The sequence below is a fragment of the Notechis scutatus genome, chromosome 3 (assembly GCF_049901735.1).
Source record: "Notechis scutatus isolate UNSWTSFEM ecotype Mainland chromosome 3, rNotScu1.2, whole genome shotgun sequence".
Lineage (NCBI taxonomy): Eukaryota > Metazoa > Chordata > Lepidosauria > Squamata > Elapidae > Notechis > Notechis scutatus.
The window spans coordinates 128,652,955-128,677,856 of NC_142011.1; the positions used below are offsets into that span (position 1 = coordinate 128,652,955).

At 36.3% G+C, this 24,902-nt stretch overlaps 1 protein-coding gene across 2 annotated transcripts in view; it reads right to left on the reverse strand.

Annotated features, from left to right (window-relative positions):
* Positions 1 to 24,902, reverse strand: part of CDH18 (cadherin 18) — a 659,070-nt gene that overhangs the window by 367,966 nt on the left and 266,202 nt on the right. For both annotated transcript variants that reach the window (XM_087961171.1, XM_087961173.1), the window contains one exon: positions 8,481 to 8,531. The gene's annotated coding sequence lies outside the window, so the exon portion shown is untranslated. The remainder of the gene's footprint in view (positions 1 to 8,480; positions 8,532 to 24,902) is intronic.

The following is a 24,902-nucleotide window of genomic DNA, read 5'->3' on the forward strand; positions in this document are numbered from 1 at the left end:
CTGATTAATTGGTGAACATAACAAAATATGTGTGAATAAAAGTATTTGCAGAAAAAAATATACTTTATTTGAAATGCAGAACATTTTGCAGCACATATTTATTAACTAGCTAAAGCCTTGAAGAGGGTGGTCAGAGGAGGGTCAAAATATAAATTATAGGTAAATGTAGAGGGTTTCACTGCCATATTGATGTAATAAATACAGAACATTGATATACAGCAATATAATTGAAGGGCAATCTCTGTTAAAACAAGCAGTGATAGCAAAATCCACAAGCTACATTCAGATATGACATTCTATTAGTATAAAGTCTCCTACTGCTTGTATAAAATCCCTTTTCATCTTTAGACAAATTATTAAACCTTATACAATAATTTATACTTGAATAAACCAGTGCAAATATTGAACATTCCATTGTACTAACTTGTTTCTTGAAGCATTTATATTCAATTGCACAACTCATTACAACCTCACTGATTTAGGCACTGTTTGTGCTAGGAATATTATTTGTTCTTCTTGTACTTCCACAAATGCTAGTGTAACACTATAGTATCTTTCACTTTTATGCTACAATAATGATATTCATAATATAACAAATATATCTTCTTATGTAATATCGTCTATCATTTTCATGGAGACTATATGTTTTTGTTATATTTGGGATATGCATCTATCCCTGTTTTTAAAGTAGTCTTTGTTCCCTGAATTTAGGGTGCAAATATGGAGAGAGAAAAGCAGGAGGTAGATAAAAGTGTTAACAAAAGCAAGGCATTCACTGAATCAAAGATTTTCAATGTTAATGAAAAGCAGATGAATGAAGTTAAAAATGGTTCTAATAGTGTATATAGATGTAACTCATGGGCTGTATTTTTCAACCTTAGTCAATGGGGAAGGAACAGGTGATACCCTGAGGCAGTGTTTCTCAACCTCAGCCATTTTAAGATGTGTGAACTTTTCCAACCCTCAGAATTCCCTAACCAGTATGTTAGGCTGAGGTTGAGAAACAGTTGCTACCTCTGTATGGCCTCTGAATCTCCAGGTAACCTAACTCCCTCTTTCCCTGTTACACTAGGTGATCACCCTTCCCTGTGATTCTGTTTAGATCACTGCATCTCTCTGGTATAAATAATGGATTTCCCTGAACCAAAACTACTGGAAGGCATAGCAAGAAAAGGATTAAATCTTCCTTTTTTACAATTCAGAGGAAAATATCTAATTATCTGCTGTTAACTTTCTTGGGCATTTTTTCCCAATTGGAATGTGTCATATATATTCAGATCACCTATTCATTTATTTATAATTCATTTCTTTAACAAATATTTATTTGCTTGTTAAAATCTACTGAGATTTCTCCAAAGAATGAAAATCATATATGATTTCTTTCACCCCATAATATCTATAAAATGATTGTGTAAATTATGTTAAACTGTGAAATAATAATTAACCCAAATGATCTATTGAGTGTTAAAGCTGAATAAATAGTTAACTCCAGTTTTCAGTCTAAATTTAGCACTCTTTTCTAAATTATACTTGCTATCATATCATATTATGATATGCTGTTATAAGATACCAAATAACATTATTTGATATAACAGCAGGAAATATTGTAGTGATGATTTCACTGGCTTATTTGATTGCTTATTCTCCCTTGAATATACCCCCACCCCCCCGCCAGACACACCACACACAGATAATATTATTTGATTTTCATTCATTCATTTGGTCCAGTGGTGGGATCCATTTTTTTTTACTACCGGATCTGTGGGTGTGGCTTGATGGGCGTGGCAGGGGAAGGATACTGTAAAATATCCAGTCAGAGGTGGTATTTGCTACTCAAAATTTCCGCTACCGGTTCTCCAGAACTGGTCAGAACTTGCTGAATACCACCTCTGCTTTGGTCCTTATGTCAATGAAGATTCTTAGTCATCCAGGTAAAGCTGCCTGACAGTTGGGCTATGGCAATTGGACTTTTATTGGTTTGAGATGTTTTGCTCATTCAAGCAGCTTCATCAATTAAAGCAAGTTAATTAGGTAGAGAGCCTTGGAATGTACCAAATCCTCCCACATCAACCTCAGGAGATTTCCTCTCCAAAGTGAGTAACAATATATCGTATCCAGGTAAGGCTGTCTGAATGTGGAGTCATAGCAACTGGACTTGTATATTTTCTACCTTTTGAGATATTTTGGTCTGTATTTTTTTTAAGTTCAGATGTTATTTCTGTGGAAATTTATTGGCTGAATTTTATTGTTTTATGTATGTGGAAGGATTTTGAAGAAGGCAAGTTGATTGAAGAAAAAGTTTAGTGTCATGGGGTGTGGGGGAACTTGGTGAGTTAATATAAATAGCACATCTGTTGATAATAGAAGACTTGCTAGGGTAATGATTAGTGTGCTTAGTTTAATGATTTTTGATATAATGTTATCATTTGTATATTATTGTTTGTAGGAGGTTTGGTCATTATACCTAATATTTTGTTTCATGAGTGGGAAGATAGTCTTTCTGAAGTAAGTAATTTGTAGGCTATACATACTGGAAAGCATTATTGTGATTAATATTATTATTAAAGGCCATAAATTGATATGATTTTTATTGGTGGCATAATTCCTAGCTAGGTAAATACAACTTAACTCTTAATTAAAATTAAAACTAGTATTTTATATAAACTTTAATAAAAATTTATATTATTTAACAAACTGATTAAGGTAACTAAGTCCAACCATGCAATAAACTTGAAACTGACACAGATGTTCAAATCGTCTCCTTAACACTGGAAGGCCAAGACTTTAACATGCACTTGAAATTCCAAAACTTTCAATATTTCCATATATGCTACATTCCACCTTACATAAAATCAAACAAATAATCTATGGGCCCATGCCCTGAAAATACCACCATGGCCATTACTAATAAATCTAACATCCTAATATCCACAGCACTATTCTCGTAATATATCAACACATTAAAACCTAACCTGAGCCTGCCTAGAGATCAATAACCTATCTATAATTTCAATTGTGTCCAAATCCCATCATCTATGAAGTACAGAAACAGCAACCAAAAAAAATTCAGCAGTCCCATTCTACTTCTGACCCCCAGAAATTCCCAAGTAATCATAACTATAAGAAGCCTAGCAAACCTAACATATTAGCATCAACATGTATTTTAATTATATTATCTAAGAAAATTAACCAAACTGTCCTATTATCAAGAGTAATCCTATCAATCACAATTGAAGGTCTAGGTAGACTAAATCAAATTCAACTCCAAAAACTTATAACTTTCTCATCTATTGCCTGAATTCTCTCTATAGTAGCTCTTGTACCAAACTTTTTTGCACTAACACTAATCATCTAGTTACTGTCCATCACCCAAATTTTTGTAATACTCTACTCAACAACAAGAGTAAAAGCTATAGGAATTTTATGAATAATCTCCCAACAATGATGATCAGTCCTCATGCTCACAATCTTTTCACTTAGCAATCTAACCCCTCTCACATGTTTTGTACCAAATGACATACCCTTACTAAAATAATACTCTTTACTCTTATGATTGAAGCAACCTTAGTAATCATTATATCCTCATTCAGCCTATACATCTACCTATGATCAACATACATCTTCTCCACAGCTCTCATACAACATATCAGTACAATAACAATAAAATGTTGAATAAACCACAAAACTATAAAAATCCACACTAATAATTATAAGTCCTGATACTTCCCATAATACTACTACAAAAAAACCTTCATTTCTTAATCAGCCTTCTCAAACATATCCATTATCTAATTTATTAGGCCTCTTCCATGCCCATTTGGTAGTGGGAAATAGACTGCACATAAATAGACTCCAAATGCACATGAGGCACAGTGGTGCAATGGTTAGAATGTGGTGTTGCAGGCTAATTCTGCTGACTGCCAACAGCCAGCATTTTGACAGTTCAAGTCTCACAGGCTCAGGGTTGACTCAGCCTTCCATCCTTTTGAGGATTTTGGTGTTGTCAGTAGATATGTCTAATACATATTAAGGAAACTTAACCCCTTAGTTGGAAGTGGAAACCAAGCACCATATTCCACTTGGATTAGTAGTATGCACTACTTATGTGCGTGTATATATGGTTTTTAGGTGAAAGATGGATAGAAGAAAAGGCTATCAGCAGTGTCTGATATAAATGATCAAATCATAAGAGAGGTATACCATAATAAAGGGCTCAACCAAAAGTCTTGGAGAAGGCTCGTAGGAAGTAGAGAAACATAGTTCCAGAACATTAAGATGAATTTGAATGTATAACCAGCGGCCTTAGAAAGGGCAATCATAAAAGAACAATATTCAATTTCAATTTTTATTATGGTCATGGACAAGCAAAAAAAATATTAAAATAAACCAAACTGAACAGAAATGAATGGAACAGATAGAAAGAACAACATAATATGGATGTGAAAAATTGATTCCATGAAAGAATAGAATGTTTTACAGGGAAGGGCTAGATCAAGGAACACCATTAGAATTAGGGTAGTCATGGTTTCTAAGAAATACTATAGTCCACATTACTAATACTATTTTCCATCTTATCTAACTGCAATTATATATGTAATTAATGTTGAGCAGGTTACAAATTTGTATCACCTTCGCAACTGTATTAGTGTTCTCTAATCAGGAATCTTAATGAAAATCTCCCTCTACTACTAAATTACAACACTTCACAATTAATTCAAGGGAACGTTGATTATTAACTTAAACAGAAATTAAATGAGCTCCCAGCTAACTTTAGCAATCCTTGAATTTCACCCTTACAAAATGGAGAACAAGTGTCTTGAATTCACAGAGGTTAACATTATTACAATGGCAATTATTTAAATCTGGATCCTGACTGAAATGTGACTGCATCTGTGATTGCTGATTGATACCAAGCCAAAATAAGGGGAGAAAGGAGGGGAAAATATTTACTATTTGATCTCTAGATGTGCTAGTACCTGTTCAGAATCAACTCAGGATTGATGTAATCCCAAAGCATCGCTGGTTATGGGGCTGGGTGGGGGAACTCTACCATTAATACTACCTAGTATATTTGATCCTGGGGCAAAGTTGTTATTGCTTTGAAAAATTATAATTCTGTAGAATGGATATATGATAGTTCCTTTTCTGTTGGCAAGAATCTTTGATTCAAGCCTCCTTCTGCTGTTTCTGCTCATTGCCCCCAAACTAAAAAAAGTGGGGGGAGCCTGTTTGTAATATTTAGGTATTATTCCCACTACTCACAGCAACTGATGTATTTTGTGCTTTCCTATTGGTCAGCTGGATAAACTCTTAATTGAATTATACATATTCTCAGGATTTGATAGTTAAAATGATAGTTAAAATGATTGCAGGCTGGATTTGCATAATTTTGATGCAATTAAGGAGTAAAAAATATTTGGTCTATGTGGAGATTTGGTTCCAGATATAATTTATCATGAACTACCTTTGAGGTCCCAGAAAGAGAAGTTAGAGATCAAGGAACAGGGTTCCCATAGAGACCAATGGGGACTCAAAGTCCTTGGTTTCTCATTTCTCTACAGAGGAATACACAACATGTATTTCATTCCATTGGAACATAGCATATCAGGACTCTGTGAGGTTAATGCTGACTCTTAAATTGACTCTTTGAACAATACATTGAATTTAGGGATCAAATTAAATAAGGTATTTGATGCTCCTACACTTTTACTGAATCAGACTGAATCTTTGAAACAAATCAATTTGAATAAAAAATAAATAAAAAGAGATCAAATAAACTATTTGAACTAAAGTGTAAATTCAAATAAAATCAACTCTTCCAATTGACTTATAAATATACATGTGAATGAGGCTGATTTTCACATAGACCTGTAATGTATTTAATACACATCAATATACTGTTTTGAGGAGCTGATTTGTTCTGAACTTACAACATTAGTACATGGATGCTTAGCCATAGTTCATTTAAATATATTTGGTCAAAGGAGACCTTAGAAACAATCCTATCAATGTCAGAGCAAATAGTATGGGATTATAAAAAGTCCTTCTTTTGCTCTTGACAAGATTCCCTAACTGCTTTGAAAATTTGCTAATCTCCACATTGTTTTATTTAATAGTGTCCTTTTATTATACAACATCTTGACATTGTATGATAAAGGACAATATAAAAAATCCTGTATAAATGTGCTGAATTAATTAAGCCTGATCAGGTTAAGGTGACTTGGGGGTGAGCATAGGAGAATCCAGTATAGTCAGACTGGAAGTTGCTAAGAAAAGGATTAGTCCCATATCACACTAAGTTGCATGGATTTCTGAACAAATAAATGTATAAAACTGCAAAAAAGATGATTCATAAACTATGTTTTACAAACCATAATGGCTAAGTTTCCTTAATACACTGGACCAAAATCAAGCCAATTACATCTTAGCTTGTTCTGTGGAAGTAGTTAGTAGAGGACAAACCTTTATTGTACAAACCTTTCCTTATATAACAGCTATATGTCATAAGATAAGCATATCCCAAACATGGGGTCACATGGGGCCATTCACAAAATGTCCACTAGAATGGCCATAGCTGTTTACAAATTTCAAATTTGCTAGTAAGGTACCTGCCACCTCATTTAGCTTCCTTCAGGATAATCTTCCTCTTGATCTTTACCTGGAGAGGAAAGCACATATCCATAACAAAACATGGAGCTGTACTGACCCATTTTATGCTCCTTTCATTCTCTAGGGAAGGTAAAGGTAGAGATTTGTCCTGTCCAGTCATGCCTGTGTTTAGGGGGTGGTGCTTATCATTGTTTCTTAGAGGTGAGGGAGCCAGTGTTGTCCAAAGACCCTTTCCATAATGATGAGTATCCACTAAGGAACATGAAATGCTGTTACCTTCCCACCAAAGTGGTTCCTATTTATCTACTGACATTTGCATGCGTTCAAACTGCTAGGTTTGTAGGAGCTGGGTCAAGTAATGGGAGCTCACCCCATTGCATGGTGCCTGGCTCTCAAACTGGGCTGTCAACTTTCCAGCTCTCAAACCCAAAATCTTAACCACTGAATCAACACTCCTTGCCTAAGGAAGATAATAGGACTTATTAACTGCAGAGGAATTCTCAGAAATACAGATGCTACTGAGCTGCTATGCCCTCTCCCTCTCCCTCCCACCCCTCTGTGTAAAATAGTCAGGGGGCAGAAAATGTTAGAAGAGTCAAGGAAGAAGTTTGTAAGCATAATTCATCCCCTAGGTCCAAACAACACATTTTTTAGAACCCAGGATGATTTTCTACTAATGAACCATGAAATAAGGTGGTTGTGATTGAAAACATTGCTTGGGTTAGGATTTTTTTTCCAATGTATGGAATTAATTGCTTAACAAAGAACCAATAAATTTCTCATAGTCTGTAGTGCTTCATAGGTTAATCATGTATTAAAATTGCTATGAATCTCATGAATACGATTCCTACCATCAATTATTTTGTGATTATTCTTTAACTTAAATTATTTTTAAATATATATTCAGTCTGTATTTGATGTTACAGAGAAAAACTACAGTGTACTTACTGCTCATATAGGAAATAAAGCACAAAACTGAATTATTATTTTTTTAAGTCTCTTTTCATCATGGTGATTGAAGTAGAATTTTTTGGGAAACCAAACAAAAAACAAATTAAAACCCAGATGAATAAAAATTGCAAAGTTATATATATATAGTACACAAGCCTGATGATGGCAGATGAGATTCTGCCAAAACGTCACTACAACTTTAAAAGCACAACTATAATGACGTGGGAAAATACCCGACCACTGCCAACAAAGAAAATGCAAATCTCAAAATGAAAACAATCAGGATGAGATAACTGTGAAAGAACATATCACTAATAGAATAAAACTAGTAGCCTAGAGATGGGACTTTGTATCTCCTTCTTTCCTTATGCAAATGATTTCATTTCATTTCTAACTTTTCCAGATCATAGACTAGAACTCAGAATAATAGATATATAGTGGAGATGATTTGTAAAAAAACGTTTTGATCTGAGTTTTTTTTTTTTAAAACTTGTTGGATGGTTCAGTAAATTGCTATTGGGAGAATAAAAGACTATTTGCTAGCAATTAAGGTTCAAGTCATTTTATTCCAATTAAATAACAGAGGGAAGAAAGAATATATGCTTTTCATCTTAACTGTGTATTTCAATTAACAGTGGGTTGTCATTTTTCCAATTCATAATACTGGTTGGGTTTATATTGTAACAGACTAATGCCTCGCCTTGAACCAACCACTGGATAAGGGAATAGACAACATGGGGGTGGTGGGGTGCTAAATGCAGTTATTAAACAATCTAACAAACTATAATGACACTTGTAGTGGATGTAAAAAGTGTCTATTACACCCACATTTGTAAGCTATTTTTGTGTTTAAATACAAATCTTTAATGTAGTAAACAATTAAAAGGTAATCCTGCATAAAGTAGAAAAAGTTTACTTACACTTTACTCAGATTTTCATCAACAAGTTATCCTGTTCAGTGATATTTCAACCTGTAAAAGACCAACGTGATATTATTAAAATGAACAGTAACTTAAAACAGTATATTAAATACTTCTGGGAGGTAATTTGCACATTTCTCTCATCCAGACTTTGCAGCTATGTGGCCATAAAGAAAAAAATTAAGTCTCAGTGTTATGATGCACAGTTTATCAGCTGAAACATGGGGGGGGGGGGAGCTTGAATGGGATGGGGGCAGTAATGAAATTGTTATTGTACCACTGTGGTTTAAAATCCTCCCCTTATATATTTTGCATTTATTGAAAAGTATAAAAAGGCATAAACTTGGATGCTATGGCGTGCATCTTGTTATTTCATTGAGATCATGGACACCTGTGCATGTGGCTTCAGAATCTTTCCCTAACTGAAAATTGAAAATAACTAAAATCATGTTACTTTTTTAAAAAAAGAGACAATGTAAATAATGACAGCTACAAAAGAGAAAGATTAATGTGTACATGCTCAAGTATAACCACAGGGTGGTCATATCTGTCTGTCTGTCATCTATCTACCTACCTATTGGAAATTATATTACAATTACATAAGTAGAAAAATATTTATAACAAGTCCATATTTTAGCAGATATTGCACTCATACATACATGCTCCTTTGGACCAGTATGCTAACCTACTACACAGGCAATGTCAATACTGGATTTTTATTGGTCTGCATATACCTATAGCTGGATATAATTGTTGCAGCAAATGCAGAATGAGCAACTATGAACCAAACATATAAATACAATTTAACTAATCATTTTAACCATGAGTGCATTCAAATATGTGCCTATAAATAGCGGGTTCAATTGAGTCTTTACATCACCCTTGTAATAAAGTTAATATTGTACATAATCCTTTAAATGCATATTTAGATGTATACCTTTGGATGTGGCTGCTAAATGCATCATTGTGATGGAGATTATACCAATAGACAAACAGAACACTAAGATCTTTCTGAATGAAGCACTGGATTTAAATGATGGTGATGTAGCAAAGTGGATACTTGCAGTCTCCCACAAATGGCCCAAATTACTTAAATTGAACTATGTAGAGGAAAAGCAATTGAGTGGCTGACCATTCATCACTTGACTTGCCAAATTGTATGTTATATGTTCAACCTTGTATTAAGGGAACAAAAAACAGCTGCCTTTTCAATAGTAAAGTGTGGAGGAAAGAAAATCACAACTTGCCAAAGGCTTTTTAATATTGACAAATGAAGCAGTATTACCTTTTTGAGCATATGCAAGTGTGGGGGTGGAAGTAGTAATTTGTGAGGGTATAAAGGTAGGAATTTAAAATTTGAGGTTACCTCTATCAGCAATATACCAAAATTTATTTATTTATTTATTTATTTATTTGATTTGATTTGCCAATTGTTTATTTATTTATTTATATTATTTATTTATTTATTTATTTATTTATTTATTTATTTATTTATTTATTTATTTATTTATTTATTTATTTGAAGATAATAGGTATAAGTGTATACATAGTTGTGAATACATGAAATGGGTACATATAAGAAAAATACAAGAAGAATAAGAGAAACAATAGGACAGGGACGGTAGGCACGTTGGTGCGCTTATGCACGCCCCCTACAGACCTCTTAGGAAAGGGGTGAGGTCAATAGTAGACAGTCTAAGGTTAAAGTTTTTGGGGTTTGGGGAAGAAACTACAGAGTCGGGTAGAGTATTCCAGACATTGACCACTCTATTGCTGAAGTCGTATTTCCTGCAATCAAGTTTGGTGCGGTTAACTTTGAGTTTGTATCTATTGTGTGCTCTTGTGTTGTTATGGTTGAAGCTGAAGTATTCATTGACAGGTAGGACATTGCAATGTATGATTTTATATACCATGCTTAAATCAGACCGAAGACGGCGTAATTCAAGGTTTTCTAGTTCTAGAATTTCAAGTCTGGTGGCATAAGGTATTCTACAACGAGTAGAGGAGTGGAGAACTCTTCTTGTGAAATATTTCTGGACTTTCTCAATTGTGCTAATATCAGATACGTAATGTGGGTTCCAGACTGATGAACTGTATTCGAGTATTGGTCTAGCAAATGTTTTGTATGCTCTGGTTAGTAGTGTGATATTACCAGAGAAAAAGCTACGTAGGATTAGGTTAACAACTCTTAATGCCTTTTTGGCTATGTAGTTGCAGTGGGCTCTAACACTTAGATCATTAGAGGTGAGTATTCCAAGGTCCTTTACAGAGCTTGGGTCATCAACAAGATCTTGACTATTCAGCTTGTATTTTATTTTCTGTTTTTTTTTTGCCAATATGTAAGACAGAGCATTTATTTGTTGAGATTTGAAGTTGCCATTTGTTTGACCATTCGGATACATAGTCAAGATCTTTTTGTAGGGTAGCAGTATTGTCCGTGGTATTGAACAGCTTTACATCATCAGCGAAAAGAACGCAATTGCTCTTAATATGATCACAGAGGTCATTTATGTAGAGTATGAAGAGAGTTGGTCCTAGAACACTGCCTTGGGGGACACCACTATTGACAGGTACAGAATTTGATAGGACGCTCCCAATTTTGACCATTTGTTGTCTGTTTGCCAGGAATGCTTCTATCCAGTTATTCAGTTGTCCAGAGATACCATAGGATTTTATTTTTAGGAGTAGTTTGTCGTGTACCACTGAATCAAAGGCTTTACAGAAGTCTATGTAGATTACGTCTATTGCTTTGCCCTGGTCGAGTTGTGTCGTCCATATGTTTTTGCAGTGTAAGAGTTGCAGATTACAGGATAGTTTTTTTTCTGAAACCAAATTGTTTATTGGAGAGTAGGTTGTTTGTCTCTGAGTGGAGGATGATGGATTGGTTAATAATTGATTCCATGACTTTACAGGTGATGCAGCATAAAGAGATTGGTCTGTAATTTTCAACTAGGCTTGGGTCTCCCTTTTTGAAGATGGGGATGACTGTGGCTTGTGACCATAGGTTAGGCAAGGAGCTGGTCCTGAAAGATTTTTCAAAGATTATGCTTAGACGTTTGGCTATGGCAGTGAATAGCTTTTTAAGAAGTAGGCACATATTCCATCCGGTCCAATAGATAGAGATGGTTTTAGATTGCGTAGTGCTTTTTCAACATTGTCTTCTGTAAAATCGATATGTATTAGATCATTGTTGTTATCTGTGGTACGGCTAGGAAATACTGGGCATGATCCATTGCTGTTTACAAATACTGAGCCGAAGAATGTGTTAAAGATGTTGGCTTTAATGGTGTCGTCATTGCAGTCTTTACCATCAGGTCCTATCAAGGGTGGGATAGACCTTGAGTCTTTTAGTTTGTTGTTTACAAAATTGTAAAAAGCACGGGTGGAATTGGTGCTTAGAAGGTTTTCCTCTTGTTTAATGTGATAATTGATGCATTCGGTCTTTATCTGGTGGCATAAATTTTTGTATCGGCTTTTGAAATTGGCAACGTGACCAGATTTGTTTTTCCGCCAGAGTGATCTCTTTTGGATTGAAGTTTCCTTATTGTTATGGGTAATCTGCTTTTTGTTTTGTTTTGGGAGTTGTTGTTGGTACATATAGTTTGATGACTCTTTTGACTTCAAGTAAAAATATGTTGTAATGGTCTTCAACAGTATTGCATCCAGTGAATAGAGATTGCCAATCAAGGGATGAGAGATCGTTGTCTATAAGATCATAGTTGCCTTTTTTTGAAGTTACAATTGGGGATTACATCATTGTGGTGATTTTTGTGTGGGCGTATGTTGAGACAAAAGTCAATCATATTGTGGTCACTGCTGGAAAAGGGTTCTTTAGTTTGTATTCCGTAAATTAAATTCAAACTATTGCAGAAGATGAGATCGAGGCAGTTGTTTAGTCTAGTGTTGTTGGTTACTAGTTGTTCCAGTCCCAGATTTGTAATAGCATTGTAGAAGGTTGTGTGTATGATTTCAGTTGTACAATCATTTAGGGTCCAGTCAATATGAGGTAGATTGAAATCGCCAAGAAAGAAAAAAGCGTATGGGCAGGATGCAGCCCATGTTAGTAATGTATTTAGCTTGTTTACATGTTCGATGTCATAATCAGGTGCTCTGTAACATAGTAAGAATCGAATTGTGATATTTAAGGATAGTTCACAGATGATGGTCTCAGGAAGAGCAAGCTCCTGGGTAACTTGGATATTTTTTAGATGTAAGGACTTTTTATAGAAGATAGCAACACCACCTCCTCTACGAATTTCACGATCTGATTGGTAAACATGATAGTCTCTTACTGTGGTAATGGAGTCAGGGAGAGATGCATTGAGCCATGTTTCACAGACAAATATAATGTCGAATTTAGCCATATTTAGTAGGAGGAAAAATTCAGGTATTTTATTCACGAGGCTTCTTGCATTGAGTAGTTTGCATTTAAGGCCAGCAGTAGTTGGAATTGAGGTAGTTAGGGGGTGCATGCCTAGTCTTGGGTGATGGTGGATCGGTTGAGGTAGGGTTGTGGTTGAGGGTTAAAGCTGAGTTGCAGGTTGTGTGGCTTACTTTTGATACAGTCAGCATGGTAGTCAATGTACAGGTCCTTCTCTCCATTGTCTAGACGTTTTTTGAGTTCGGTGCGGAGTACACGGGAGCAGGCACGTTGCTGTATGGTTAGGTCAGGGCAACAACGGAGGTTCTTATGGTTGGTGTTGGTTTTGGCGAGTGAATTTATAGTGTAAATGAATTTACGTTTGCTTAATTCATTTTTGCAAATGACCCTGCACAAGCGTGGGGCCACAGAGCCGTCTCTGTTTTTGAGCTCTCGGCCAATGCGGGAAATGTCAAGTATTTCATCAGCGGAGATGGTTGATGCTTGATAATCACTGATGATGTTTCGGACAGTTGTGATGTCATCATTGTCATTGATGTCCTCTAGACCAAATAAGATGGCGTTTGGACGTTTCCGTTCTCGCTCAACAGCTTCTCTGATGAGGATTGGGATATCAATATTTGTCTGGGTTGTGTTTATTTGTGGATTGGGTTTTGGATTGGGTTGTGGTTGTTGGGTAGAGATGTGGTTAGTAGCTATTGGATGTTCAGGTTTTTGCATTGTGTCTTTTTTTTTCAAGGTTGGATATTCTTTCTTTTACGGCGTCCAGGGATGCTACTATGGTGTTAAGGGATGTTTCAATGGTTTCAATGGTATCAACTCTTTCCAACAGATCCAGTTTGGGTTTGCATGGTTTGCAGAGATATGGAAACTCATTGGATGATTCCAGGTATTGAATAAATTGCTTGGTTAATCCCAAGCAGTCATGATGAGCGTATTTTTACACAGAGAACATTTGATGGAGTTTTCATTATCCTTTAGATTTTTGTAGCATTTAAGGCATGTGCAGGAGTCTTGTGGTTCAGGATTATCTTCTCTTTAGGTTGTGGTTTGGCATTGGATTTTCTTTTTGGCATGGTAGGTTTGTTAAGATAGTACGTTGATTGAATTAATTAAAGGAACAATTTTGGGTAATCTATATAGCCAATATCACACCAATCAATCAATTGCAGTAATCTCTCTAGTCAGATAATATTCCTGAGCAACAATCAGCCTAATCAATTAATTACTCTAATCACTAATCAATTAATTACACTAATCATTAATCACACTGTTCATTTAAATTCACTAAATCATTGGTTTTACTATTCAATTAAATTACATGAATCTTGATCTTTTAAACTAGTCAGTAATCACACTATTTGCACTAAACACTCTAATCACACTAATCAATTAAAACAATAAATCAATTAAACCATTAATAAAATATTTTATAGAAATTGATTATCTAATCGTTGATATAGGTGATGAGGTAGAAAAGTTGTAAGTTTTGAGGTAATGAATTAATCAGTGTTTGATTAAAGTAATGAGGTAGTATTAAGAGTCTGCAAGGAAAGGGTTAATTGTTTTACTAGCAGCTGTAGTTGACTGAATGAGAGGAATTTATTGCTCTTTGTAATAGCAGATTGCTATTACTCTGTAAACAAAAGGTTATAACACGATGTTCAAAGGGTTTTTGAAATAGAGTAAAACTTGCTGAATTAAACACTTTGACTACAATCAATATGTCTCTGAATAAGATTGTTTTGCAATAGTTTCTTAAAGCTCTTCAAGTTGAGTAGTAGTAAAAATACAGTCCAGAAGTTTGGGTTAACCAATCCAATCTGTCCTTTACTTTTAACTAAATATGACAGTAACTCCAGATCGTTAATCGCAGCTATTTTCCTCCTTAGAGTCCCACTTTCCAAGGAAAATTCCACTGCAGAAATTGGAGTGATTTTTTACCAAGATTAAGCACGCTGTTACAAGATCTTTCCTTTCTTTTTTACTTCTGTCACAGCTTTGATTTTTAGCCATGCTAAATCTCTTTTTTTTCTTCGAGTCAGTCTCAAAAGCATTCCTCTGCCGTCCAGGGTGACTTTTGGCTACTAAGAGCCTCAGGGCTTTTTCCTCCCTTGTTTTTTTTTTTTTTTTCTGCCAGCTGACCGATGTGGCGGTGAAAACTGCGTGGGGGATATTAAAGGAAATGCATTGTCTGGCGTGGAAGATAACTTCTATCAGCTGTGTGAGGGATTTAAATGAAGGTAGGTTGTTAGCACTCCGCAGGCAGGCTCCAAGTGAAGGAAAGGGCTTCACTTCTCTGGGGAAGGAGAGGAGGGCTCCGGATCTGTTAGCAGGAATATTTGGGCTCCACAGCTTCAGAATCTAGCGTTTTTGGGCTTGTTTTTTGGACTCAGGTTTACTCACGGTTACTGGTGTAACAGCAGCTTTAAAAGTGGTTTCTGGTGCAGGTGATGGCTTTATAGGGAGATAGTGGTCCAGGAGCGAGAGCTTCACCTTCCTAGTTGGGCGTTGCCATCTTTGTTTATCACAGCAAAGAAGGAAAATAGAACAGGAGAAAAGGAGAACTCTTAACAGCCTCACATTCTTTCTCATATAACATATAACTATCCACCATATATAAAAATTGGGGCAAATAAATGACAATGGAGCATCTTCAGTGGTGGGATTCTATTTTTTTTACTACCGGTTCTGTGGGCATGGCTTGGTGGGCATGGCAGGGGAAAGATACTATAAAATCTCCAGTCAGAGGTGGTATTTGCCTGTTCTCCAAACTACTCAAAATTTCCGCTACCGATTCTCCAGAACTGGTCAGAACCTGCTGAATACCACCTCTGATTGATGCATGTATTGTAAAACTATTCCATTTGTTACACATTCTCAATCTCAAGAAAATTGTTTATAAAGAAAATTACATGAATTGCTTTGTAATTACAGTAGGATAATTGTCCAATCTTGGTAAAACAAACAAAGCTACTGTCTTAAATAGGCTATCTATAAACAGCTCTCTCCTTTGCATTGTCTCTCTCTCTCCTGCTTTCATTCACTAGAAGTTATTCTTGAGTCAATATTTACACAATTAGACTTTGAGAATGGGATACCAGTTTGACTACACAAGCAACAAATAATATATTTGTAAAGGATGGAAGGCAAACAATATCTTCTGGAGTCAATGGATTGTGTTATAGTGTTGGTATAAAAGGATAAAACATAGCAATAATACAATTAAATGACAGAATGCAGCAACAATACAGTAAAATGCATATTTAGTTGAATGCTATAATTAGTGCATTAGTAGATAATTTATTTCTTGTGACAAAAGCTAGTTTGCTTTTAGACATTTGGACCCTCTTTTGTGTCCCTCCCCTTCAGGAATATATATCCAGGAAAATGCATATGATGCATTTAGATTTTGTCCCAGCCGTTTTATAGGCATGAAGAAATAAGCCCTCCCCAAATTAAGGGCCATATTAAAAATGCCTAAGGGGTGGGGAGGGGGGGGTGGGCTGGGGGAGGCCTTTGTTGCACACTGGATATGGTGCGCGCGGGGACAGGGGGGGGGGGGGGGGGGGGGGGGGGGGGGGGGGGGGGGGGGGGGGGGGGGGGGGGGGGGGGGGGGGGGGGGGGGTTTCGGGTCAAAATCAGCGGTGGGGCCGCCTAAGAGCAGGGGAATGGGGGTTTAGATCTTAATACTTAATATCTTCCATTGTTGAGTTACAGAATCCATCAGAGATAGTATTCAGCAGGTTTTGACCAGTTCTGGAGAACCAGTAGCAGAAATTTTGAGTAGTTCAAAGAACAGCAAATACCACCTCTGACCTGCCCCACCCCCATCTATTCTCTGCCTCCTGAGTCCCAGCTGATTGGCTGGGTCTTCTTTTCTTGCCCTGCACAGGAGAACTGAACTGGAAAGCAGGTAAGTGGGGTGGGGAGGGAATGGGATTTTTCAAGAACCTTCCCCCAGGAGTGGGGAGGGAATGGAGATTTTACAGTATCCTTCCCCTGCCATGCCTACCAAGCCACGCCCACCAAGCCAAGCCATGCCCACAGAACAGGTAGTACATTTTTTTGAATCCCATCACTGAATCCATCCCATTTAATCTGCATAAACAAAATCTTCTGAAGATCCCATAGCAAATCCACATGTCTAACAATGTCTTTTTTCTTCATTTTTATTATGTAATGTCTTTCTTTTTCATTTGGTTAGTGATCCAATTTTAGCAGCATGTATTTGGAAGACACAAAAGGCTGCAACAATGGTTTTAGGTTAATGTGCTGCCCATTGTGGACTTGGATAACAATATCGCCATAGAAATGTATTGATAGGTTATGTTCCATCCAGTCATTCCTAACCCTAGTGACCAAACAAATTTTCTCCATGATGATTTCTCCTTAACCTGGAATTTCAAGTCTCCCAATGGTGTATTCCTAATGGACAGCTAAAGGGCTTGTGCCTATTTTAGCTTTCTGTTTGTGCAGGAATGATTATATTTTAGAATATAGAATAACAGAGTTGGAAGGGACCTTGGAGGTCTTCTAGTCCAAGCCCCCTGCTTAGGCAGGAGACCCTATAGCATTTCAGACAAATGGTTATCCAATTTCTTCTTAAAAACTTCCAGTGTTGGAGCATTTACAACTTCTGGAGGCAAGTTGTTCCACTTATTAATTGCTCTTACTATCAGAAAATTTCTCCTTAGTTCTGGGTTGCTTCTCTCCTTGATTAGTTTCCACCCATTGCTTCTTGTTCTGTCCTCAGGTGCTTTGGAGAATAGCTTGACTTCCTCTTCTAAATTGCTAAATTATTTAACCATAACCTGTAAATCAAATCCACCTCAAACATGCAGGTGTCTTAATTTCTCCAAAGAATTGTTACCTGCATGGCCTTTTTATATCTGTTCTGATGTTTATCATTCAAAACCAAGTTAGATTCTGACTAACTTTTTTAGCAGAATCCATAAATCAATATCCAATGGGAAAATGCTAGTAACATTGATGTTAATTCTTCCAGAATTCTTAAGTAAATATATTTCTAAAAAGGATTGTCTCATTCAAGATAAATTTAAAAAAACAATGTCATTTCTTTTCAGAAGTTTTCAGCATGGCAATATATCAATGGGGGACTATATCCATGGTAGCAATTTCTCACATATTTTCTTCTGAATTAAAGAATGCAACATTTCCAACAAAAATTGTCACCATTATTTCATTCTGGTTTTGTTTTGTATATTAAAAAAAATATGCACATATCTTCCTAAGTCTGAATGGCATAATAATTAGCAGTCATGTTTACAACAATTATTACTTGTTTAGGCACAATCCAGGAAAACTTTTTTTCTTTTAAAATTTCAACACTGAATACATAGTTAAGATTCCTTCCTCTGAAATCTGTACAATGATAAAATCCTCACTTTTGACATATGTCCTTCATTTATTTTCTAAACTAATAAATCATCTCTCTGTATGAAAAGACTGAAGACAATGTGCCAATGGAAAGTTATGATAGCATGATGCTTCAAAGTTTAATTGCGAGCCAGGAAATAGTTATAGCAATCTTGTATCAATTGTGAGTGACTCTGAAACTGGGCAATTCACCTTCACTGAGGCTCAGCCCCATATCTGTAATAAAACAGTGGCAATAACGTCTTCCTTTAATAAAGTATCCTCTTATTTGTCTAATTATGGCGTGAACATTCCCTCAGTAACTATCGTTATGTTTCATAGCCCCATGTTGTTGATATTGCTTTTATCTAACCCCCAGTCCATAATAGAGGCAATTTAAAGTTATCTTTAGTTCTTCCAGTTTTAAAGTATCCTGCTACAGTCCGTTCTTTCCCAATATATTTTTGTCATGAACACAATCCATGGACAACATGAGGCAGTTAGGGTGCAAGTCTACCCAGTCTCTTATGTTTCTATGTAAGTGTCCCTTGACCTTGGCTCTTTTTATCACTTATGGACTTCAACTCCCAGAATTCCTGAGTGAGCCATAAAAGGTTCCCCATCCCTGGCCTACTGGTTTTTCAGTTGTGGGAGAAATCAATTTTTGACTTGAATGGGACTGTTTAATATACAAATGTAGGACATATAAAGAATATAAAGAATATGTCCTACATTTATATATTAAACAGTCCCATTCAAGTCAAAAATTTATTTCCCCCACAACTGAATAACCAGTAGGCCAGGGATGGGAAGCCTTGTATGGCTTACTCAGGAATTCTGGGAGTTGAAGTCCATAGGTGATAAAAGAGCCAAGTTTCCCTACCCCTGGACTAGAAGATTACAGGATCAGGACAGAGATGTACAAGAAAAGGAAAGGGAACAGTCACAATACTACTTGCAATCCCTTCTCCATGTCTGTGACCTCTTAGATGAGCTATTGCTCACCAGAGATCTAGCAATATTTTGAATGCTCAATCTTTGTCTAAAATTAGCCCAAATCACAGGCATGGAATGAAGGGGAACAACAATGTATTAGGAATGCTCCCTCCCACTTCATCCTGTTACCCATCATAGCTACAGCCTGTCAACCAGGGCATTTTAAAGGTGGGCTAACAAGTGCTGGGGGAGCACCTCTATACCTGCTACCTGTTATTCAGGCAGTTTAAAAATTAGATAAACCTTCAATCCATCTTCACTCATTACGTATTAAGGAAAGAAATCACAAGGGATTTCCCTCTTCTGGCAGATAGTACTTGATGGGAGAGGAAATGAAGCAAGAGGACTCTATTAATTGCTTTCCTTAAATTGTCCTGCATTAAAGCAGTAAAGATAGCACCAGTCACCAGCCTCATTATGGTGGCAAAATAGATCCCAGCAGTCCAGGGAACATAACGCTAGCATACCTTTTTCCTCATTTAAGGACTGGAGGATAGTATGCTAACACCATCTGTCTTTATTTTGTATTCTTAAAAGGACTTTTGCAACTATATACATACTAATACAGATCAGAATTTTTATCTGCAAGCATATTTATTATTCCAGGCCAAGGTTTTTCTGATGTAGAATGGTTGTATTATTATTGTTATTGTTATTTAGAATGTTATTCAATTCTTAAAATTACACTACAAGCTGTCGAGAGAAATCCTTGGATTATGACCACTTGTTCAGAAATGATTCAGTTATGACAGTGTTGAATGAGTGATACTTACAGTACGACCAGTCCTCAAACTTCCAACCAAAACACCTCCCCCCATGGTGATATGATTGTGATTTAGGGACTTGTCAGCTGGCTTGCAGTTACAGTGATTGCATTGTCCTTGCAACATTCCCTATTGGCTTCCACAAGGAAAGTGTATGGTGAAATGAGGAGGGAAGTTCATAAATCACTTCCACCATTTTTTTCTCCTGAGGAACTTTCTAAGGAGAAGCTGTAGCATGTATCCACCTGCAGCACCTTTCCAGCCCACAGTCTATAGCACTCCCCCATACTCCAGAGTATGTGCCTATCTGCAGCAACCACCCCACCTGCCCATAGTCTTTGTGTGTCCCCATGCACCTTTCCTAGGACACCTGTTTCTTTCTTATTGAACTGTGCACTCCTGGAGTTATAATGGCAATCAGGATTGCATACATTAGCTTGCCAATAATATATAAAATGTGAGTAAGTCCCACTTCCTTCAAGCACTGATGAAATAAAATATTAGCTGGTTTGGTAATAAAATATCTGCAGCAAAACAATAAAGCCCAGAGAGCACCAAATACTCACAGTTCACCTCTGAGTTACAAATATTATATCAGAATCAGGACTTCCAGGATTGCTACTATTAAGGATTGCTACTATTATTTACAATTGTAAATTATTTTACATTTACAACCATATTACTGAGCAACAGAAATTCTGGTCCCAACTGCCACTGTAAACTGAGGAATACCTGTATTCTTTTGTATATTTGTGTAGCATTTGATGGGGGAAAGAAGGACAAATTGTGACCAAAAGCAATTATTGTACAGAAGGACATTGTATCATGGCACAGCAATGCTGACATCATCAGTCTGATTCTCCCCTCCTCATACACACGCCTATGGATTTTGAGAGTTGCATTATCCCGTAATAAAAATACAAAGAAATCATAATCACTATCAAACTACATCCAGCTTCTTAATTCTGCAGTAAAGATAAGGGTTTGTAAAAGCATCTAGACAAAGCATCCAATGGGTCTACTATAAACATATATGTATGAGTTCTGAGTATCTCATGATGGGATTCATGTATAAAGGTGAGTTTAATGGGATTGTTGAGGTTTCTGAAAATGGTTGAAAAACACTCACACAAACAGAGCACCTTCCTACTCTACATTAAAGATTTCTGATTTTTTCCCCCAGGAGCTTGGACAAGGATGCCCCTGATTGTTGCCCTTGATAATGGGCTCCTAAAGCAGTGGTGGGATTCATTTTTTTTTTACTACCGGTTCTGTGGGTATGGCTTGGTGGGCATGGCAGGAGAAGCATACTGTAAAATCTCCAGTCAGAGGTGGTATTTGCCGGTTCTCTGAACCACTCAAAATTTCTGCTACTGGTTCTCCAGAACTGGTCAGAACCTGCTGAAAACCACCTCTGTCCTAAAGTATGGGAACTCCCCCCCCCTTCAATTAACAGGAGATAGATGTTTGATCTATGCAGTGCAAACATGCTTTTTTCAAATCATGCTTTCAATGTGCATGCTCTAAATGTGCACTCTGCCCCCCTTCCTCTCAGTTTAGACACTTATCACCCCTATTGGAAAAAAACAGCCCACTGCAATTAGAATCACAGATTATCTTATTTCCTCCTGGGCTCTAATGTATATATTGTAAGCAGAACTGCTAAGTTTATAATTAAGGCAGTTGAGCTAAAAACCCAATATATTGAACTAATGGGAGTACCCTGTAATTTGATGCATTTATCTGATTGCTCACTCTTTGTATCACCACACATGTATTTTATCACTGTATTTTATCAATTTTACCCTGGAATCAGATTGTGTATTTTATTTTTATTTTATTATTATGATTGTATGACTAATCAATAAATAAACTATTACTTACTTAGAATGTGCACTCTAGAATGTAAGAATTATCAAGCTTTTGATAAATCAAAACTTTCAAAACCTTCACAATGCTGATAAATGTTTGGGCTGATTCACACAGCCAAATAACACACCACTATAAAGTGTAGAATTACGGTCTAGGGGGAAAATATCTTAATGTTATTTGCCATTTGCAGTGAATGGCAGTTTCAGTAAACTTGTAGGCAGTTAGATCTCATTATCTGAATATATTTTTTGCACTGAACTTTGGAAAAAATTGCTCCCTCAGTGGCAAACAATTTTAGCCTCAGTTGCTAATGTCTTGTTTGGATCTCTTCACAAAGCACTTGAGAAGGAGAATGTGAACAGGAAGGAGTAGAGAGAAACCATTCAATAAAAAAAATAAAACAAAAATAACCCAAACTACTAGAAATAGTAGGCCCAGGAATGGGATTCTACCAGTTCGCACCTATTTGCTAGAACCGGTTGTTAACATTCTAAGCAGTTCGGAGAACCGGTTGTTAGAAGAAATTACTGGCCTAATCCTGTAAAGAAGGCAGGAAGGAAACATTCTGGTGTTGATTACAGAAACTGCCTGTCTGTTAACCCTTATTACATTCTTGGCAGGACTAGACTTCCTGTCTCAGGAACATCTCTGGAGGTTTTTTCCCCTCCTTTGCTGGTATTTTGTTTGTGTGAAGTGACCATTCAAAGTTACAATGGCACTGAAAAAAGTGACTTATGACCATTTTTCACACTTATGACTGTTGCAGCATCCCCACAATCATGAGAGGCCAGGCGAGGAAATGCATGCCTCGATATGAGTGATATTGAGTTGGCCACACCCAGCCAATAACATAACCACCAAGCCACGCCCACCAACTAAGCCATGCCCACAGAACTGGTTGTTAAAAAATTTGAATCCCACCCCTGAGTAGGCCTATTCTGCAATATTTTCTGACCTCTTTTTATGTCCAACTAGGCACAAAACCATACTCCCAAGAATCAAAACAAATTTCCAGAAGGCCTTTTATGTTACAATTCAAAACTCTCATTATGTAAATTCAATTTAAAAATAATCAGCGATCACCGTGAAGGTATATTAACTCCAACTGCTCACGTATGTTCATATCTCCTTATATTTACCGCGGAAAGTCTTTTCCAGACATTGCAGAATGCTTCCCATTCCCCTTGGGAAGGGATTTAAGTTTCATATGGAAAATCAAGATTTATTCCTTGACTTTGCCAGGTGGGGCTGCAGAAAACTCCAGTGTGAAATCTTGGGGAGTCAGTGTAGAGGAATATACAGTGATCCACCTTGGAACATAGTAGAATACAATATTCCTTTCTTGAACACTTTTTAAGACTTTTTAAGCCTGTGGAAATTATATGAAGTTACCCATTTATAGCTATAGTCATAAAACCCCTTATCAAACATATACAAAAAATAATATGGCTTGTTGCACAATTTCTGTGATTTACAGTTGTATCCCATGTAATTTCTGGGAGTCTCCCAATTGTCGATACAATAAATTTGCCATGCCCCAGCACCAGAACAAAAACTTGCTTGTATCTATGGCCACAGATTATAGATTATTTTGTAAATTAGTTTTATGCCCATATCCATAAATAAGGAATTATGCACAGTCCCTAGCTTCCTCTTCAAAGCACAACCTTTATTAACTTCTTGTTCCTTATCCAGAGAAAGATTTATATACTTGTCAAGTAGCAATGCTAGGCATCACAACTGCATATTTCTACTTGCTTTGCTAGATGGCTGGCAAAGCCTATGCTGCATCTTGTAAGAATACAACACTGTTTTTTATTAGCATCCAGATACCCTTCACATTATACCTTCTATTTGGATACATGTCACCTTTTCCATAAATGGAGTCTCTATGAGACACCTGATACAAAGCTGCTTTGTTGGATCCATATTTTTTTTTCTACAGTGAAGTGCTGGTTGACATTTTGTTTTGTCCCCTGCTCATGTGTAGGCTGAATAAATAAGCAATGTAAAGCTTGTAATCTATTTATAATTGGAATAGAACTGTGATATGCTGCAAAACTAGTTTATATGGAAAAAATATTTTTAAAAATAGAGGTAGGCAATATAGGATACTTTTGTTATTCCTGAGAGCATACAATTTTATTCTATTCTATCATTGGCCTTTTAAATTTAAGATGATTTTCCAGCATGCATCAAGGCATATCCAGCTAAAGCCTAATAGTAACATGAGACAGTAATAGGCTATTTCACTGTCAGATTAATTCTATAGTCTATTGTTAAAAAGCCAAAGACTGTTTTCAGGAACTCTTTGGTTCATATCAGAACTTGAATAACATAGAAATGAGAAGTACAGCACTATGACAAAGTATAAGGAAAATAAAAATTTGATCCAGAGCAGCAGCTGACTTCAAAAACAGTTTATTATAGAGTTTATGCATTGTCACAGAAATATAATTGGTTCTTTAATTCCATGCATAAAAAGAATTCAAGAGGTGAATAAACTGGGAGATGTAGTGGTTTGATGGAATCACAAATATATCAAGCAAAAGGAGAAAAGGGAAAAAAATCAAGCTGGAAGTTCACCTTACAGAAACACAATTAGCTTTTGGGGACTTGTTAGAACAGTTCTGATTATAAATCAGTTTCTGTACAAGTTGTTTCCAAAATTCTCTTGTGACTAATTCTTGTCTGGAATTAGATTTTAGCACGTAATCTGAAGGCCAAATCATGTTACCAGAATGATACAAAAGCCATTTGCTTTCCCAGACTACCCAATCAATCTCTCTATCAAACCATTAAAACAGGTATGGTGGGGACAGGAATATGTGATTGGTTCTTTTTTTAAAAGATTACTACTTACTTTGGGACTTATCGCTGTTGAGGAACATAGTCTATCACTTTATTTCTATGAAATTTTAGATAGGGAGAATATAGGAAATTTTATTTCCTTTATTCTCCTTTTAAATCCTATGTATTCTCCCCATGTGATATGAAATGAAGTGAGTCTACAATTCCCTTTTTGGGGAC